This window comes from Callorhinchus milii, unplaced genomic scaffold, assembly GCF_018977255.1.
Source record: "Callorhinchus milii isolate IMCB2004 unplaced genomic scaffold, IMCB_Cmil_1.0 Scaffold921, whole genome shotgun sequence".
NCBI lineage: Eukaryota > Metazoa > Chordata > Chondrichthyes > Chimaeriformes > Callorhinchidae > Callorhinchus > Callorhinchus milii.
Genome location: NW_024705662.1, coordinates 23903 through 28868, shown reverse-complemented (window position 1 = coordinate 28868; position 4966 = coordinate 23903). Strand labels below are relative to the sequence as shown.

The 4966-nt window shown below is 50.2% G+C and overlaps 1 long non-coding RNA gene across 1 annotated transcript; it reads left to right on the top strand.

Moving 5' to 3' along the window:
• Nucleotides 1-2797: 2797 nt before the first annotated feature.
• On the top strand, nt 2798-4918 carry LOC103190965. Its single transcript, XR_489215.1, has 3 exons — nt 2798-2823; nt 3087-3195; nt 4831-4918. It is a non-coding gene; the product is annotated as an uncharacterized LOC103190965 (long non-coding RNA).
• Nucleotides 4919-4966: the final 48 nt, after the last annotated feature.

The window sequence follows — 4966 nt, the reverse complement described above, 5'->3', positions numbered from 1 at the left end:
GTACAGTGTATAGGGTGTGTATGCAGTGTATAGGGTGTGTTACAGTGTATAGGGTGTGTGTACAGTGTATAGGGTGTTGTGTACAGGTGTACATGGGGTGTGTTACAGTGTATAGGGTGTGTCATACAGTGTATCGGTGTGTGGTGTGTTAGTCAGTGTATAGGGTGGTGTACAGTGGATATGGGTGTGTGTACAGTGTATAGGAGGTGTGTGTACAGTGTATAGGGGTGTGTGTACAGTGTATAGGGTGTGTGTGTACAGTGTATAGGGTGTGTGTGTATACAGTGTATAGGGTGTGTGTACAGTGTATAGGGTGTGTGTGTACAGTGTATAGGGTGTGTGTACAGTGTATAGGGTGTGTGTGTACAGTAGTGTGTACAGTGTTAGGGTGTGTACAGTGTTGGGTGTGTGTATACAGTGTATAGGGTGTGTGTGTACAGTGTATAGGGTGTGTGTACAGTGTATAGGGTGTGTGTACAGTGTATGGGTGTGTGTACAGTGTATAGGGTGTGTGTACAGTGTATAGGGGTGTGTGTACAGTGTATAGGGGTGTGTGTACAGTGTATGGGTGTGTGTGTACAGTGGTATAGGGTGTGTGTACAGTGTTACAGTGGTATAGGTTGGTGTGGTGTACAGTGTATAGGGTGTGTGTACAGTGTATAGGGGTGTGTGTACAGTGGTATAGGGTGTGTGTACAGTGTATAGGGTGTGTGTACAGTGTATGGGTGTGTGTACAGTGTATAGGGTGTGTACAGTGTATAGGGTGTGTGTACAGTGTATAGGGTGTGTGTACAGTGTATAGGGTGTGTGTACAGTGTATAGGGTGTGTGTACAGTGTATGGGTGTGTGTACAGTGTATGGGGTGTGTGTACAGTGTATAGGGTGTGTGTACAGTGTATAGGGTGTGTGTACAGTGTATAGGGTGTGTGTACAGTGTATGGGGTGTGTACAGTGTATAGGGTGTGTGTATACAGTGTATCGGGTGTGTGTGTACAGTGTATAGGGTGTGTGTACAGTGTATGGGGTGTGTGTACAGTGTATGGGGTGTGTGTACAGTGTATAGGGTGTGTGTACAGTGTATAGGGTGTGTACAGTGTATAGGGTGTGTGTACAGTGTATGGGGTGTGTGTACAGTGTATGGGGTGTGTGTACAGTTGTGTTATGGGGTGTGTGTACAGTGTATGGGGTGTGTGTACAGTGTATGGGGGTGTTACAGTGTATGGGGTGTGTGTACAGTGTATAGGGTGTGTGTACAGTGTATGGGGTGTGTGTACAGTGTATAGGGTGTGTGTACAGTGTATAGGGGGTTGTGTGTACAGTGTATAGGGGGTGTGTGTACAGTGTATAGGTGGTGTGTGTACAGTGTATGGGGTGGTGTTGTGTACAGTGTATAGGGTGTGTGTACAGTGTATAGGGTGTGTGTACAGTGTATGGGGTGTGTGTACAGTGTATGGGGTGTGTGTACAGTGTATAGGGTGTGTGTACAGTGTATAGGGGTGTGTGTACAGTGTATGGGGGTGTGTGTACAGTGTATAGGGTGTGTGTACAGTGTATGGGGTGTGTGTACAGTGTATAGGGTGTGTGTACAGTGTATAGGGTGTGTACAGTGTTTAGGGTCTCAATCACTCACTGCGGTTCCTTTCCGCCATTGCCGCCGTTGCCGGAGGATTCTGGGTAAACGCCAACGTCACAAGGTATCGTGCAACCAACCCTGCCCAGCCACCAGCACGCTTGTCTGAGCCTCAAGCCCCGCCCCCTGCACCGTGCAACCAACCCTGTCCAGCCACCAGCACGCTTGTCTGTGCCTCCAGCCCCGCCCCCTGCACCGTGCAACCAATGCCCAGCCACCAGCACGCTTGTCTGTGACTCCAGCCCCCCCATCCCTCCAGCCCCCCCACCCATCCCTCCAGCCCCCCCCCCCCATCCCTCCAGGCCCCCCCCATCCCTCCAGCCCCCCCCCCATCCCTCCAGGCCCCCCCCCCCCAATCCCTCCATCCCTCCAGCCCCCCCCCCCATCCCTCCAGGCCCCCCCCATCCCTCCAGGCCCCCCCCATCCCTCCAGGCCCCCCCCCCATCCCTCCAGCCCCCCCCCCATCCCTCCAGGCCCCCCCCCCATCCCCCCAGCCCCCCCCAGCCCCCCAGCCCCCCCATCCCCCCAGCCCCCCCCATCCCTCCAGGCCCCCCCATCCCTCCAGGCCCCCCCCCCATCCCCCCAGCCCCCCCCATCCCTCCAGGCCCCCCCCATCCCTCCAGGCCCCCCCATCCCTCCAGGCCCCCCCATCCCCCAGCCCCCCCCATCCCTCCAGGCCCCCCCCATCCCTCCAGGCCCCCCCCCATCCCCCCAGCCCCCCCCCATCCCTCCAGGCCCCCCCCATCCCTCCAGGCCCCCCCATCCCCCCAGCCCCCCCATCCCTCCAGGCCCCCCCATCCCCCCAGCCCCCCCTATCCCTCCAGCCCCCCCCCCCCATCCCTCCAGGCCCCCCCCATCCCTCCAGGCCCCCCCTATCCCTCCAGGCCCCCCCTATCCCTCCAGCCCCCACCAACTCCCTTTTGGTTTTGATTCGTGCCTTTTGGGATCTTAAACGTCCCCACGAGCTGTCCGACAGGTCCTCGATTTAACGTCTCCACCTGAAGGACGCGCCCCCGCCGACAATCCAAGATCGTTGCTTGGGTTCTGGCCGACAATTCCCCCAAATAAAATTGACCCTGTCAACTTCATGTCACTTCCATTACTCCCCCCCCCCCCCCCCACTGACTCCAGCTTGAGTCTGAAATGTTGTACATGTTAGGACATCCTCCCGACGTGAAAGGCGCTATACAAATGTAATCTTGTTGTTGTTGTTGTTGTTTGGGGGACTTCGCTGTGCGCCAACTGCCTGTCGCGTTTGCTACAAACTACACAGACACTACACTACGCAGTAAATTCCTGTGAAGTGCTTTGAGACGTCTAGAAGACGTGATAAGGCGCTATGTGAAATGCAAAGATTATTATTATTATGTCAAATGCAAGGATTTATTATTAATATGTTAAGGTGCTATGTCAGATGCCAGGATAATACTAATAATTATTATTAATATCCATCCAGAAAGGGATCCTCTCAGAAACCAGTGAAGCAAATAACATACAGTGCTGTGGTAGATTACAATCCAATGACGCACTAAATCAACCACTAGGTGATGACGTGAATCCAAAAGGTAAGATTAGCATTCGGGTGACTTAGTGTTAGCTGAAAAAATACCCAATATATACCCTCATTTTGGCAATTTATTATTATTGATGTATTATTATTAATGTACATTTGCTATTGCAGTATAAGAAAGAAAATGAAATTTCCATCATAGAGTGTGCGAGTGTGCTTTCAAGAAATTGACATCGCTCCCTGTGTCACTAATCAAACGAGGTGCAGCTAGGAGGTGTCCAATGCTATGTTGAATAGTTGAGTGAAACATTTTTTGGGGGGTTAGCCAGATGTCTGACACATGCAGAAACCCATCACCGTGCTTAAGAGAATTAACCAAACTGAGAATTCCATGGATCCCACCGACGCATGAAATTCCTGAGAGGTTGTTCAAATGGAACGTGCGCCCTCTCCCTCCGGTTACGCATCCTGCTTACCTAATTCCCGAACATATTAGGTGCAAGTATCATGAACTAGTTAAACACATAGGTCGTGAATGTCTAAAGTCCAAGTGAAATTTCCCAATGAGGCATGCATTGAATATTTGTGGAGTCCTGTAGCTCAGTGGTTAGAGCACTCGCTTTGCAAGTGAGAGACCTGAGTTCAATTCCAGGCAGAGGGCGAAACCTTGGGCAAGTTTCCTTACTCCACACAGAGCCTAATAATAATCCCTCCAAAAACAAAAAACAATAATAAATTGGTCATTTTCAATCTACGACTGTTTGTGGGACATTGTTGTGCGCAATTGGCTGCCGCGTTCGCCCACAAATATACAGTCAATTCACTTTGCAGTGTGTTCTGTGAAGCGCTTTGGGACGTCCTCTCGACGTGAAAAGCGCTATATCAAATGCAAGGATTATTATTATTATTATTATTATTATTATTTGAAGCTACACATCCCCACAACATAAGGTGTCCGCCTGGCTCGGTTGACTTCAGCCAAGGAGACAGAGGGTTGTTTGTGGGTTCAAGCTCAAAGTTGAACTCCAAGGGACTTTGAACTCCTAGTTTGGGCTGACACTCCAGTAGAGTGTTTGGAGGAAGTGCTGCATAGTTGAAAGTGCTATCCTTCGGATGAACAACAAACTAGGGCGCTGTATAAACTGCAAGGATTGATCATTCCATTTATAATAAGAGTATTTTTTTGTCATTATTATTATACCTACTTGTTTTTCCACATTGAGTTTGATTAGAAACACAAACAAATTGGGCGTGAGAAGTCTTCAAGAGGGATGGAACCGGGGATGCTCGATAAGCTTCTTTTAGAGGGTGTGTGTGTGTGATTTCTGAATTGACTCAACATTAAACCTGCGGCAACACTGGATTCACTCAGATTAATTTAGTAAAACGTTAAGCAATCCGCTCGCCTCTCAAACGCAAGTAGCCTCCCAGGTCGATGTCAATTTGAAGCAAGTGGAGCAAATGCATTTGGTTCCATGAGCAGTTCCTATTTGCAGCAGCAAATAGCTGTTTGCAAATAATATGACCTATTGAGAGATCCGCCTCCTCTGCTATCTCTTAATATTATTGTCGGGACGGGAGGGGGGAGTGGGGGGGGGGAGAGGGTACATTGATGGAACCTGGAAGAGCCATTATTTCAGATCTCCTCTCTTTCTCTTTTTCTTTCTGATTTCTCTCTGTGTAATCACAGAAAAGCCTAACAAAGAGGATGCAATAGTGAACTACGATTCCCAGAAGATCTCGAATGGTTGTGGTTTCTCTCTCTCTCTCTCTCTCTCACACACACACCCCCACCCCCTCTCCCTCTCCCCCTCTCCCTCCCTCCC